This window comes from Callithrix jacchus, chromosome Y (assembly GCF_049354715.1).
Source record: "Callithrix jacchus isolate 240 chromosome Y, calJac240_pri, whole genome shotgun sequence".
NCBI lineage: Eukaryota > Metazoa > Chordata > Mammalia > Primates > Cebidae > Callithrix > Callithrix jacchus.
In genome coordinates this window covers 10,243,637-10,259,098 of record NC_133525.1, presented here as the reverse complement: position 1 = coordinate 10,259,098, position 15,462 = coordinate 10,243,637, and the positions used below count along the sequence as shown (strand labels likewise).

General features: G+C 47.4%; 2 pseudogenes across 2 annotated transcripts in view; one reads left to right on the top strand and one right to left on the bottom strand.

Moving 5' to 3' along the window:
• The first annotated feature begins 4,478 nt into the window (after positions 1 to 4,478).
• Positions 4,479 to 5,755, top strand: LOC144581277 (heterogeneous nuclear ribonucleoproteins C1/C2 pseudogene; annotated as a pseudogene). Its single transcript, XR_013531887.1, has one exon. The product of XR_013531887.1 is annotated as a heterogeneous nuclear ribonucleoproteins C1/C2 pseudogene (transcript).
• The window catches only part of LOC144581298 (CD99 antigen-like), a 45,629-nt pseudogene continuing 35,664 nt past the window's right edge, over positions 5,498 to 15,462 (bottom strand). Inside the window, exons 7-9 of the transcript XR_013531914.1 lie at positions 13,804 to 13,851; positions 13,052 to 13,102; positions 5,498 to 9,708 (exon numbers count right to left, since the gene is read on the bottom strand). The product of XR_013531914.1 is annotated as a CD99 antigen-like (transcript). The remainder of the gene's footprint in view (positions 9,709 to 13,051; positions 13,103 to 13,803; positions 13,852 to 15,462) is intronic.

Genomic DNA, 15,462 nt, shown 5'->3' with positions numbered 1-15,462 from the left:
TTAAAATCAATTACATGGAAAAACAAGTTGGTGGAGTTTGCAGATGGGAGGAAATTCCAGGTTCAATGAGCATGTTTCAGGGATACCAGAGGATCCGAGGAAAAGGCCGCAGAGGCTGCCTGCGCAGATGTGAGAACAGGGACCTGACCACCCACCAATTCCCAATAGGCCTTGGAGTGTGAAGACTCTGAGACTTTTAGGCCATTCCTAAACATAACAATTTTGTGTTTCTAGGAATCGAGATGTACAGCTGTTTGGAGCACTGACCACAGAAAGAGTTAAGAATGACTCCACGGGAGACAGAGCGAGCACGCAGCCTAAAAAGGCGAGGGCTGAAAAGGTGGAAGATTTACAAAGCCACGCGTGGCCTGGAAGGTCCAACCCTTATGAGGTGAGTGAGCTTCACATAGGACATTTCGGGGAAGAGGGTGCCCACCCCGGCCCCCAGCTTGTTCCTTCGGCAGGGATGGACTTGGGGACAGAACTCATAAAACATGGAAGTCACTGCCCTGTTTCTATTAGGTTTTAAGTTTAAAAGAAAACATCTGAGTTTCTCTTCATTTTCTGAAGCTTCTGTGCAGAACTATAATAAGATCTGATGTAGTGAGACTCTATGCATCCAGAAAGGAAAAGCACATGAAACTGCAGGCAGGCAATCTGCCACGGGGGCGACAATCCCAACATGGTGGTCATTCATCAGCAGGGTGAGGGGAGCGGTCGATGGAGGGGTTTGCTTTAAGGCTGTGTCTTAGCAGATAAACGAGTGCGGTCAGGACGCTCTGCAGGCCTGGGCTGTGTTCTCTGCTTGCCCCTAGGTCTTCAGCTCATCTGAAATGGGAGGTTCAAAGAGACAAAAAATAATAAAAAAAAGTAAAGTGGCACTGGGGGTCACCCCCACCACAGCAGCAGCAGGGAGGTGTTAGAAACAGCTGCTCTGAGGGAGGACACAACGGGATAGAGGCTCAAAGTGGGACAGTGGCAAGTGGGGATGGACATTCGGGAGTAGAGGGAGAGGCAGAGGAAGGCAGGGACGGAGGCAGGGAACAGGCAGGGCGGGAGGGAGGAAGGAAGGAGGGACGAAGGAAGGGACGGAGGCAGAAAGAGAGGAAGGGAAGGAGGCGGTCAGGAGGTCAGAAAAAAGGAAATGGGAGCTATGAAAGGAGGGAGGAAGGAAGGGAGAAAGAACTGAAGGAGGAAGGAGAAAGAATGAAAGAAAAGAAATTAACGAAGATGGGAAGGAAGGAAGAGAGGGAGGGAAAGAGGAAGGAAGGACAAAAAAGAAATTAACAAAGATGGGAAGGAAGGAAAGAAGGAAGGAAGACACGGGGGGAGAAACGGAAAGAGAGGGAGAGAGGGAGGAAGGGTAAAGAATGAAAGAAGGCCGGGCGCTCTGGCTCATGCCTGTAATCCTAGCCCTTTGGGAGGCCGAGGTGGGTGGATCACCTGAGGTCAGGAGTTCAAGACTAGCATGGCCAACATGGTGAAACCCCATCTTAAAAAAAAAAAAAATGAAAGAAAAGAAATTAACAAAGACAAGAAGGAAGGCGGAAGGAAGAAAGGGATGGAGGAAGAAGTGAAAGAGGGAGAAAAGGAGGGAGGAGAAAGAATGAAAGAAAATAAGAAATTAACAAAGATGGGAGGGAAGGAAGAGATGGATGAAGGAGGAGACGGAAGGAAGTCACAAAGGAAGGAGGGAGGAAGGAAAGGAAGGAAGAAAAGAAAGAGGGAAGGACGGACAGAGGAAAGAAGGAAGGAAAGGGGGATGTGAGAAAAGGAGAGATGGATGCAGAGAAATAGGAAGGATAGAGCGAAAACAGGAAGGAAGGTAGGAAAGAAGGAAGGGATGGAGAGATAAAAAGGAAGGATGGAGGGAGGAAAAATGGAGGTAGGGAGGGATGGAAGGAAAGGAAGAGAGAGAGAAAGAGGTATGTAAGAAGAAAACAGAAGAAAGGACAAGATGGAGAAAAGAAAGAGACGAAGAAGGGAAAACGGAGGAAAAGAAGGATGGATGAAGGAAAGGGAGGGAGGGAGGAAAAAGAGGGGTGCTCCAGAAAGAATGGAAGGAAGAGAGAGGGAGAGACGAGGGCAAAGGAAGAAAGAGAAAAGCCGGGAAGGAAGAGGGAAATGAAGGAGGTGGGGAAAGAAAGGAGGGAAGGAAGAAAGGCAGGGAAGAAGAAAGGGAAAGAAGAAAGAAGGAAGAAAGGCAGGGAAGAAGAAAGGGAAAGGAGAAGGCGCGGAGAGCCAATAGCCCATCTTGCCAAAGCCTGAAAAGATCCATTGTGAGCCTGGGACCCTGGTAAACAGAGCAGGAGAACCAGCCAGCACACTCAAAGACAGCGTCCTCAACACTCCGTGCCCACTGTGGGAAGCTGGGCTTTGTGAGAAGCAGTCGGGCTCCATGAGGTTAGTGGCCTGAGCCAGGTCCTGGGCGCAGCTAACACACCCAGACGCACAGTCGCAAACCCGAGTGCATGGGAGAAGCAGCCTAAATACGCCCCTCCACATCACGTGGGCAAGGACCAGGAGGAGCCCCAGCACCTCAAATTCAGATCGGTAGGAAAGGAGGGACGGAGATTTGCACAAAAGTAACTGTGGTCTTTGCTACTAAAAGTAATGGCAACATAGCAAGACTCAGTCTCTACAAAAAAAAAAAAAAAAAAAAAAAAAAACGTAAAAAAATTAGCAGGGAGCCCCCACATTCAGATAACTTTTTTACATTTTTTGTATGTCTTGCTATATTGCTATTACTTTTAATGTCATAAACAGCAGTCGCCTTTATTATATATTGTTTACCAATCTGTAATAGACAGAGGCATGTGATTCCACAAGGCGTGGGTGTTTCTCATTTGTGTGCCCCAAAACTGAACACTGCAAAGCTTCTCAATAAATCTATTATTGAGACACAAGATTCGGTGAAGGCATCTCCTCCTTGGAAAGATACAGAAGAGTCAAGTTATTTACCCGCTTCCCTGAGACTCATTTTAATGAAAATTCAGCCAGGCACGGTGGCTCACACCTGTAATCCCAGCACTTTGGGAGGCTGAGGCGGGTGGATCACGAGGTCAAGACATCGAGACCATCCTGGTCAACATAGTGAAACCCCGTCTCTACTAAAAATACAAAAATTAGCTAGGCACAGTGGCGCGTGCCTGTAATCCCAGCTACTTGGGAGGCTGAGGCAGGAGAATTGCCTGAACCCAGGAGGCGGAGGTTGCCGTGAGCCGAGATCGCGCCATTGTACTCCAGCCTGGGTAACAAGAGCGAAACTCCATCTCACTCACACAATAAAAAAAAACAAAAAAGAAAAAAAGGAAATTCAACAAACACCACAAATTTTAATCCAATGGCACAGTCTGGGAAGATGGGCCTGTCTTGTAGAATGAGGGTATCTCGAAAACTGTGCCTGGTTTCTTGAAGGACCGGGGCATGCTGTATTCACATCATTCTTATGACATCTCCAAGCTCCCCTTGAAGCTACGGGGCTGCCACATCTCAAAATCACCATCCCAGCAATGAAATTCATAAAGTGGGCCGGGCACGGCGGCTCACGCCTGTAATCCCAGCACTTTGGGAGGCTAAGGTGGGTGGATCACGAGGTCAAGAGATGGAGACTATCCTGGTCAATATGGTGAAACCCCATCTCTACTAAAAATGCAAAAATTAGCTGGGCATGGTGGCACATGCCTGTAATCCCAGCTACTCGGGAGGTTGAGGTGGGAGAATTGCCTGAACCCAGGAGGTGGAGGTTGCGGTGAGCCGAGATCGCGCCATTGCACTCCTGCCTGGGTAACAAGAGCTAAATTCCGTCTCAAAAAAAAAAAAAAAGTAAAGTAAAGCAACCTGCCACAGAGGCTTAGCACTCTGACACCTTTTGTTTTACGGATACTGTGATCCAACGTCTCAATTCTATGTCTGCTAACGACACTGTGTCACGGAGATGACACAGTTTAAACCCATTTTATAATTTAGGTATAAAAAGCAAGATGTGAGTGGAAGCAGCTGGGAAGGTCCTCTTCTGAGGTAGGGTTCGGGCATTTACAGAACGGCACCGTTTTCTTTGTGACATAACGTGAGGCCTATCTCCCATTGTACAGGGTATGATATGGTACCAAAGAACAAAGGGCCTGATTAGTCTGAAGCACCCAACTTGCTTCTCTTCTTATGCTTTTTGATTTTATTTTTGGCCTTTTGTTTTCTACATTTACAAAAGGCCAAGAAAATCCATCCCAGGACAACTAGACAGCAAACCAGGAACTGAAAGTCGGACCTTCTGTTAATTTGGCATCAGAAAAAAAGACATAGGGAAAATGTTAGAAGGAAATTCGCCTGGCGTCTCAGGAGCATAAGGTGAATCTTGGCCTACCCTGAGCCAATTCTTCAGAAAAGATGCTTTAAAAAAAAAAAAAATTCGACTCGGGGGCCATTGTCTCCGCATTGCCGATCTCCAGCAGCAGTCGGCTTCTGCACGTAGAACCCGGGAGTAGGAGACTCAGAATCGAATCTCTTCTCCCTCCTCCCTCCTGTGAGATTTTTTTGATCTTCAGCTACATTTTCGGCTGTGTGACAAACCTTATCATCAAACACAATGGCCAGCAACGTTACCAACAAGACAGATCCTCGCTCCATGAACTCCCGTGTGTTCATTGGGAATCTCAACACTCTCGTGGTCAAGAAATCTGATGTGGAGGCAATCTTTTCGGAGTATGGCAAAATTGTGGGCTGCTCTGTTCATAAGGGTTTTGCCTTCGTTCAATATGTTAATGAGAGAAATTCCCGGGCTGCTGTAGCAGGAGAGGATGGCAGAATGATTGCTGGCCAGGTTTTAGATATTAACCTGGCCGCAGAGCCAAAAGTGAACCGAGGAAAAGCAGGTGTGAAACGATCTGCAGCGGAGATGTACGGCTCCTCTTTTGACTTGGACTATGACTTTCAACGGGATTATTATGATAGGATGTACAGTTACCCAGCACGTGTACCTCCTCCTCCTCCTATTGCTTGGGCTGTAGTGCCCTCGAAACGTCAGCGTGTATCAGGAAACACCTCACGAAGGGGCAAAAGTGGCTTCAATTCTAAGAGTGGACAGCGGGGATCTTCCAAGTCTGGAAAATTGAAAGGAGATGACCTTCAGGCCATTAAGAAGGAACTGACCCAGATAAAACAAAAAGTGGATTCTCTCCTGGAAAACCTGGAAAAAATTGAAAAGGAACAGAGCAAACAAGCAGTAGAGATGAAGAATGATAAGTCAGAAGAGGAGCAGAGCAGCAGCTCCGTGAAGAAAGATGAGACTAATGTGAAGATGGAGTCTGAGGGGGGTGCAGATGACTCTGCTGAGGAGGGGGACCTACTGGATGATGATGATAATGAAGATCGGGGGGATGACCAGCTGGAGTTGATCAAGGATGATGAAAAAGAGGCTGAGGAAGGAGAGGATGACAGAGACAGCGCCAATGGCGAGGATGACTCTTAAGCACATAGTGGGGTTTAGAAATCTTATCCCATTATTTCTTTACCTAGGCGCTTGTCTAAGATCAAATTTTTCACCAGATCCTCTCCCCTAGTATCTTCAGCACATGCTCACTGTTCTCCCCATCCTTGTCTTTCCCATGTTCATTAATTCATATTTCCCTGCGCCTAGTCCCATTTTCACTTCCTTTTTGACGCTCCTAGTAGTTTTGTTAAGTCTTACCCTGTAATTTTTGCTTTTAATTTTGATACCTCTTTATGACTTAACAATAAAAAGGATGTATGGTTTTTATCAACTGTCTCCAAAATAATCTCTTGTTATGAAGGGAGTACAGTTCTTTTCATTTATACATATGTTCAGTAGTTGCTTCCCTAACTGCAAAGGCAATCTCAATTAGTTGAGTAGCTCCTGAAAGCAGCTTTGAGTTAGAAGTATGTGTGTTACACCCCAACATTAGTGTGCTCTGTGGGGCAGTTCAACACAAATGTAACGATGTATTTTTGTGAATGAGAGTTGGCATGTCAAATGCATCCTCTAGAAAAATAGTGTTATAGTCTTAATATTTGTTTTCTAAAGTTGATACTGTGGGTTATTTTTGTGAACAGCCTGATGTTTGGGACCTTTTTTCTTCAAAATAAACAAGTCCTTATTAAACCAGGAATTTGGAGAAAAATCACCCTGGTTTAAAAAAAAAAAAAAATTCATATCTAGAGAAAGGGTCTCCATCTGTTACGCAGGCTGGAGTGCAGTGTCGCCGTCATGGATCAGTGCAGCCTCCAATGCCTGGGCTCAAGCAATCCTCCCGCCTCGGTCTCTTGAGCAGTTTGGACCGCAGGCACACACAAGCACTCCCAGCTAATTTTTTACATTTTTCGTAGAGATGAGGTTTCACTATGTTGCCCAGGCTGATCTCCAACTCCTGGCGCTCAAGCAATCCTCCTTCCTCGGCCTCCCAAAGTGCTGGGATTATATTTGCTTTCGTTCTTGAAAAATCTAGGGAAACTGTTCCCACCCAATGAGAGCTTTCATGTTTTGTGCCTGCCCCAGCTCCTGCAACAAATGCAGAAAAGTAATGCTTCCACCCAAGACCAACACCCAGGCATGGCGGGTGGGGGTGGATAAGGTAGAAGACAAATTGTTTTCCTTTTCCCAACTCCACTTCTAAATTTTTCTCAAAATCAAGCCTTCTGAATTCTTTCCCAAGTTTGTGTGTCCTGGAATGTGATATGGTGACGCTCTGTGTCCCCACCCAAATCTCATCTTGAATTGAAATCTCTCATAACCTCCACATGTCAAGGCAGAGACCAGGTCGAGGTCAGTGAATGGTGGTGGAGGTTCCCCTGTGCTGTTCTCATGGTAATGAGTGAGTTCACAGGGGATCTGACGGTTGTGTTTGGTAGTTCCTCCTGCGTTTTTCTCCTTCCTGCCGCCATGGGAAGAAGGTGCCTTCCATCCCTTTCCCTTCCGCTATGACTGTAAGTTTCCTGAGGCCTCCCCAGCCATGCTGAGCTGTGAGTCCGCTGAACCTCTTGCCTTCTTAAATCACCCAGTCTTAGGCACTTCTTTATAGCAGTATGAAAACTGTCTGATACAGACTGTGAATATGAAGCAGCATTATAAGACCTCAAAAGCTCCTAAGAATCCCATGCACAAGGTAATCAAAATCCTTTGCAACTTGTGAATCCAACTTGGGCTGAGCCTAAGGTTTTCAGAGAATCATCCATCAGACATTTTGTAGTTTCATGCCAAGTGTTCAACAATAGTCTGGGATTCTGAAAAAGAGCTAGAGGCCAGGCACGGTGGCTCATGCCTATAATCCAAGGCAGGTGGATCACCTGAGTTCAGGAGTTCAAAACCAGCGTGGCCAACATGCTGAAACCCCGTTTCCACTAAAAACATAAAAATTAGCCAGGTGTGGTGATGTGCACTTGTAATTCCAGCTACTCAGGAGGTGGAGGCAGGAGAATTGCTTGAACCCAGAAGGTGGAGGTTGAACTGAGCCAGGATCGCACCACTGTACTCCAGCCTGGGCGACAGAGGGAGACTCCATCTCAAAAAAAAAAAAAATAGCTAGAGAGTTTGAGATATAACATCTAGAATATTACACACCCTGTTTCTGGTAAACAGGCCTTCATCCCCTCCTGGCTGAATATCATGCTGTGACTTGCACAGTTTTGGGAAAAAAACAAAACCCTGTGTCCTTGGAAAGCAAACACAACTCCCTTCCATCGTATCCCTATTTCTCAAAGAAAGGGATATTTTTAAAAGAATTATCCTCCACTATATCTAAAAGAGGCGAGAGGGGAGAAGAATGTTTGCTGTTTGCTTTTTCCAATGTGCTTCTAAGTGTAAGTCTGTTATAGGCACCTCCCTCAATGTGTTCGTCTGTCCATTTGGTCACCATTCAACACTGCCATTCAATGAACAAAACACCAGCCAGTGCAGTGGCTCACGCCTGTAACCCCAGCACTTTGGGAGGCCAAGGCGGGCAGATCACCTGAGGTCAGGAGTTTGAGACCAGCCTGACTAAGATGGTGAAACTCTATCTCTACTAAAATACAAGAATTAGCCTGGCATGGTGGTGCATGTCTGTAATCCCAGCTACTCAGGAGCCTGAGGCAGGAGAACACGGGAGGCAGAGGTTGCAGTGAGCCGAGATCGTGGCACTATTCCAGCCTGGGCGGCAGAGCAAGACTGTCTCAAAAAAAAAAAAACCACCATTTCCCACAGGTCCGCTCATGAGGTGGGAGGCAGCTGCCTACGTCCCATGCACTGCCTAAAACCCCACAGCAAGCAAGCAGCTCATTTAAAGTCCTGAGATCCGGGCCAAATGCTGTTCAGGACTCTCGATTTCACGCCATAAATAATGTTCATGGATGTCACACACTGGAATGATGAGAGATTAAGGGGAAACTCCACCCCTACGGCCCAACTTTGTCCACACCAGCACCTATTCAAATCTTCGAGGAATCGCCCTAAAATCTTCAAGAAGCAGGGCTTTGGGCGGGTGTCATCACTGAGCAAGAATGAAAAAGGACTTAAGATCCAAATAGGGTGAGAAGTTCAGACACCCAGAGGCTTGAGGGATTCCAGAGGCTCCTCCATAGAAGAATAGCTGTGGGTCAGGCACGGGGGCTCACACCTGTAATCCCGGCACTTTGGGAGCCTGAGCCGGGTGGATCATTTGAGGTCAGGAGTTTGAGACCAGCCTGCCCAACACGGTGAGACCCCTGTCTCTACTCAAAATACAAAACATTAGCTGGGCATGGCATCAGGCACCTATAATCTCAGCTATTCGGGAGGCTGAGGCAGGAGAATCACTTGAACCAGAGGGTGGAGGTTGCAGTGAGCTGAGACTGCGCCCCTTCACTCCAGCCTGGGCAACATAGCGAAACTCTGCATCAAAAAAAAAAAAAATACAAACTATGAGTAACCATCCTGGTCCAGGGGGTCCCTGCAAACCACACTGCTTAGTCATGCAAGAGAGAAGGCACACCCTAAATCCAAAAGCCCAGTGATGCATGCACATTACCTGTGTTCAAAAACTAGTGCTTACTAACTGACTTCACAGCGGACCCCAAATGATTTAGGGACTTTTGAATACAAAGGCCCAAGGATTGCAATCGTGAGTGGCCCTCCATTCCCAGGTCCCAGGTGCCTGTGGGTTTTCAGTACTAACAGAAAGGAAATCCACCATGCTGGGTTTTAACTCCAGTCTCCTGGGCAGAGAAAGGACCACAGAGGCCCCATGGGCACGGTTCTCCTCGTAACGATGACATCAATTGTACATAACACGGCAGGAACCATGGGAGCTAAATGTCTTCCGCGTTTCCTCTTTGCAGGGCAACAGTTCTGCGGCATGTATACCAACTGTTTCCCACTTTCTACATGTAAAAGCCAAGGGCCGCAGCAGTCAGGAGCCTGCAGACTTTCACACTACACAACGTGAGGCAGGACAGACCTGGAATCGAAGCCAGAAGTTGCGATTCCAGAGTTTCAGCGGTTTCACAAACCATCAGCCATTGTGCATCTGTTTCTGGCCAGCCCGAGTTTTGTTTCTGCCTTTTAAAAAAAGCACAGTTTCAAATTGGCAAGGCAAGAAGGAGAGGCACCAGCTGAGTGAGCCTTACTGTTCTCTTTGAAGCACAGCTTCTTTTTCTGGTAAGCAATGAAGCTGGAGATGGCTCCTGCCACGGCGACCACGATGGCCCCCACGATCCCGGGGATCACTCCTGGGGTGTCGGCTGCAGGAGGAAGCACATGGCATGAGGATTGGACACGCAAGGCACAGAGAAAATCCCAGCAGGTGCTCGCTGGCACAGTCAGTCCAAGAGCACCGAGAACCTCAAAACATGTGAGATGCCCGAGCTGACCCATCTGCAAAGGGAGCACGCTGGGAACGGCACACAGGGACTCAAAGCAGTGCACAGTCTCTGATCACCAGTCGTGGTGGACACACCTGGGCAGATGCAGTGGGGAAAAAACAGACACGAAGAGACGCCAGCGAGGTGCAGGGAGAAGCTCACCAGGACCAAGGCAGAGACAGAGAAAGAGAAAGACGAAGACATATGGAATGGGGTAGCTGCAGCCAGGCACGGTGGCTCACACCTGTCATCCCGGCACTTTGGGAGGCCAAGGCAGGAGGATCACCTGAGGTCAGGAGTTGGAGACCAGTCTGGCAAACATGGAGAAACACTGTCTCTACTAAAAATACAAAAATTAGCCAGGCATGGTGGCAGGCGGCTGTAGTCCCAGCTACTCGGGAGGCTGAGGCAGGAGAATCGCTGAACCCAGGAGCTGGGAGCTGGAGGCTGCAGTGAGCCTAGATCGCATGACTGCACTCGAGCCTGGGTGACACAGAAATTTACCATAAAGAAAGAAGACAGACAGACAGACAGACAGACAGACAGACAGACAGGAAGAGAGAGACAGCTGGGCATCGAAGCAGGAGGAGAGCCCAGTAGGGGCAGGAGATGAAGAAAAGATCTGCAACGCTTGGTGCACTGCGAGAACATTTTGTGTCGTCAGAATGCTCCTTTCTCACCCCCCCCGAAAATGACTTTGGGTTTGCATGCAAACATTTTAAATACACCTGTATCTATTTTGTTATCATTATTGTCATTATTTTGAGATGGGTTCCGCTCTGTCGCATGGGCTGGTGTGCAGTCGTGCAATCACAGCTCACCGCAACCTCAAACTCCTAGGCTCCTGAGATCCTCCCACTTTGACCTTCCAGGTAGCTGGGACTACAGGTGTGCACCACCATGCCTGCTTAATTATCATGGTTTTGTAGAACTGGGGTCTTGCTATGTTGCCCAGTCTGATCTCAAACTCCCAGCCCAAAGCAACCTGCCTGCCTAGGCCTCCCAAAATGCTGGGATTACACACATGAGCCACCACACCCAGCCTATTTTTTAAATGTCATTCCAGCAATAATTCTTTTTTGTTTTGTTTTTGGGAGACCGAGCCTTGCTCTGTCACCCAAGCTGGAGTGCAGTGGCCTGATCCTGGCTCACTGCAACCTCTGCCTCCCAGGTTCAAGCTGTTCATCTGCCTCAACTTCCCAAGTGGCCGGGATTACAAGTGTGCCACCATGACTGGCAATTTTTTTTTAATGGAGCCTTACTCCAATCTGTCACCCAGGCTGCAGTGCAGTGGCATTATTTCAGCTCACTGGAGCCTCTGCCTCCTGGGTTCAAGCGATCCACGTGTCTCCCGAGTAGCTGGGATTACAGAAGTGCGCCACCATCCCTGGCTAATTTTTGTATTTTTCACAGTGACGGGGTTTCACCATGTTGGCCAGGCTGGTCTCGAACTCTTGACCTCAAGTGAGCCTCACGACTCGGCCTCCCAAAGTGCTGGGATGACAGGTGTGAGCCACCGCGTGCGGCCAATGAAGAGATTCTTAATTCCATTGCCAATTGTGAACCTTAGAGGCCCCTTCTCCAGACAGAATCTTCTCCACCCTCCACGAGGGGCAGGAGAATTGTCTGACTTCCAGGAAAACACTGGCTCTAAATGTGGCCTGTGGGCGGTGTCTTCAATCGACCAGTCTTCAATGTGTGCAGAAAACAGTCATGGAAAGATTTTTCCAACCCAACTACCCTTCCCTGAAGAAGTGACAAATTAAACGTTAACTCTCTAGAAGGCCAAGAATGACGGCCTGAAATAAACAGGCCTGACCTATGTTTTCTTAGCTACTTTTCTTGGTGACGTTGCAGTCCTAGGTGAGGGCTACAGACAGGTTACCACCTCTTCAAAGAAAGCCTAGAATCCAAGGCCTGTATCTGAAAAATAATAAATACCGAAAGCAAGGGTACACTACCTTGCTTTGGGCATTTTTCTTTTTCCAAAAACATTCGTTGGGTATTTTAAGAATCCACATTTTGACACTGACTCACATGGCAAACAGGTGCTAACGTCTTTGGCCAAATTAGTATCTCTTCTGCCCAGGAAGTTGCTTAAAACTAGAGATTTTGCTGGAAGCAAGTCCCTGAAAATTGTAGACACAAGATACTGAAATACAAAGCTATTGTCCACACCCCCCATCTCTCTTCCTCTCCTTCCCTTTTCCTTCCTTCCTCCCTGCCTTCCTTCCTTCTTTCCCTCCCTCCCTTTTCCTTCCTTCCTCCCTCCCTTCCTTCTTTCCCTCCCTCCCTTTTCCTTCCTTCCTTCTCCCTGCCTTCCTTCCTTCCTCCCTTCCTTCCTTCCTTCTTTCCCTCCCTCCCTTTTCCTTCCTCCCTGCCTTCCTTCCTTCTTTCCCTCCCTCCATTTTCCTTCCTTCCTCCCTGCCTTCCTTCCGTCTTTCCCTCCCTCCCTTTTCCTTCCTTCCTCCCTCCCTTTTCCTTCTTTCCCTCCCTCCCTTTTCATTCCTTCCTTCCTCCCTGCCTTCCTTCCTTCTTTCCCTCCCTCCCTTTTCCTTCCTTCCTTCCTCCCTCCCTTCCTTCTTCCTTCTCTCCATCTCTCCTTCCATCTTTCCTTCCCTCCTTCCTTCCTTTTATTCTTCCTGCCTACTTCTTTCTCTGTCTCTTTCTGACTTCATTTTTTTTCTTTACAGGTACAAATGCAATTCTTTCTGTCATGACCTTGTCCCATCTAAGGGAAAAGGTCATGAAAAAGGAGGCAGGATATACCTCTCTGGCACTGCCATGGGGAACACAACGCCTCTTACAGCCATGGTGGGAGCGACCCACATCTCCACCTCCAACCTGGTCACTGACGTTCTCTAGGACCAAGTGTAACCCAGGATAGGGCGTCTCAAGTTTCTGATCCTTAGGATGAGTGTGGGAGCCTCACCAATCACAAGGACAAGGCTGAGCGTCAGATCGCCAGCCAGGGCATCCTGGGGCAGGTGACCGAATCTAAAATCTGGTTCACTTGGGCACCTGGAGCTGGGTGGTTTGCTGGGGGGACCTGTGTGGCTACATCGTCAGGGGAGCGCTTGGCACAGAACACCCGTGCCACCCACCAGCAGCGTCAGGAGGCTCATACCCATGCAGCCTGTCAGCTCTCAGGCATTCTGCTTCCCCTTCTCAAAACCATGTGGGAGACACAAGAAGAAAGAAGACAGAAACCAGGGGCACCTACCCTGTTCCCCTTCGTTCCCCTGGCTTCCTCCACCATGACGACCTCCTGTTCCTGCAAGACAAAAGCAACATCTGCTGACAATCTGCACCGGGAAGACGTGGGGTTAAACAGAAATGCACAACCAGGGTTGGGAAGAAGCTGGGGTCCTGCTTCTTATATTCCATGTGGTGTATGTTACACAGCTACAGAGTAGGGGTTCCTGTTACACTCTATGAAAGTGTGTGTTACACAGGTATAGAGTGGGGGTGCTGCCTATTACAATCTAGGGGCATGCATGTTACACAGCTGCAGAGCTGGGTCCCGCCTGTTACACGCTAGGGGTCAGTGAGAACTTGAGTTCCCAGGCATTATCACTTTATTTTCAGGGCTTTAGTATTCATATTCCTTAAATTACAGAAAACAACCTAATGAAACAAAGCTGAAAGCACCCTAGCTGTTTGCAAGAACACAGAGGTGAAGAGATGGGTGAGGAGTGGTGAGAAGGGTCCATTCTACAGGCCCTGTCCCTCAGGAAAGTGGGGCAGCTGTCAGGGCCCGGAACTCTTCTCCAAGCTGCCGAACCTCTATAGGGCAGCGTTTACTTCCCACAGCCTTGAAGCCACAGCAAACATGCAGAGTTCCCTCAGAGACGGCCAAACATTCCACTGTGAGTTCACGGAGGGCTGAGAGTTTAGACCCTGCAGTGATTCTGCAGAGAAGGTGGGCATCATGGGATGGAGAGAGAAAAGACACAGAAAACAAGGAAATTCTACCTTCTCCAGCAGGAACGCCATCCGCAAGATCGGCATCTGAAAAGCTTCCTAGGAAGGAAAGTAAAGAATCATCTGTGAACCCAGAACTCTTCCAAAAATCATCTGTCAACCCCGAACTCCTCCATGGTGATTCACATGTCAGAATAAAGGAAAAACTCATCAACACCAGCCTGTTCAGCAACATGGTGAAAACCTGTCTCTACTAAAAATACAAAAATTAGCCACTCATTTTTAGCTACTAAGAATAAAAAAATTAGGTGTTGTGGTGGGCACATGTAATCCCGGGTACTCAGGAGGCTGAGGCAGGAGAATCACTTGAACCCGAGAGATGGAGATTTCGGTGAGCAGAGATTGTGCCATTGCACTCCAGCCTGGGCAACAAGAGTGAAATTCAGTCTCAGAACAAAATAAAACATAGATAAAGTGGAGAAACATGAGCATAATATTGCATGCTGCAATATTTAACATCCATAAATAAATGAAGAAGGCTTATACAATAATGCCATGTCAGAATATAAGAATAGAAGGCAAAGGACACAGTGCACAAAAGAAGGATCCACAGCCAACTGATGCATTTTTTTTTTAATTTTAGAAGTAAAGTCATAAAACTAGGACAAAGTTGCTATCACATTTCACAGAGTTTGCAAAGCTTCCCTAGGTCATAACTAATACTGGAGACGGTGTGAAGACAGGCACATTTGCACACACTCCTGGCATCAGAATGAACTGGTAAAAGTCTGCAGCCAACTAACAACCAGGTCAGAAGCTCTAAAAATACTCACACATGGCCGGGTGCGGCGGCTCATGCCTGTAATCTCAGCGCTTTGGGAGGCTGACGTGGAAGGATCACTGGAGGCCAGGAGTTCAGACCAGCCTGGGTAACCTACAGAGACCCCCATCTCTACAAAAAACAAAAACCTAACTGATCACAGTGCTGTGTGCTTGTGGCTCCAGGTAACTGAAAGGCTGAGGCAGGGGGATCTTTTAGCCCAGGACTTTGAGGCTGTGGTACACTATTATATTTAATATGATCACAGCACTGTACTCTAGCCTGGATAACAGAGCGAGACCCCATCTCTCTCTGCTCTCTCTCTGTCTCTACACACACACACACACACACACACACACACACACACACACACACACACAAGATATATAAAATAGCCATCAAAATGTCAATAAGATATGGACATCATTAAAAATTAAATAAAGAAAAAAAAAACAAAAAAAAGTAAACTTTCAATAACTATTCAGCTAAAAAAAAAACCCAGAGTTATTCAAATAAGCTACTCTGAAAATGCTGTGATATGTTAGAAAAACTGACTGAAATATTTAAAAGCCAAAAGATTTAAAACACACTAGCTTCTCCATAAGGAATGTATATGCCAATACTTTTTTCTATATCTAGTCTATATTTAAACCGTTGGATTCAATGTTTAGAAGTTCCATAAGATGGTAACAGTAGCAAACTAACTAGGCCAGGCGCAGTGGCTCATACCTGTAATCCCAGCACTTTTGGGAGGCCAAGGTGGGCGGATCACTTGAGGTCAGGAGTTTGAGACCAGACTGCCCAACATGGCAAAATCCTTCTCTACTAAAAATACAAAAATTAGCTGGGTGTGGTAGCGTGCACCTGTCATTCCAGGTACTCTGGAGGCT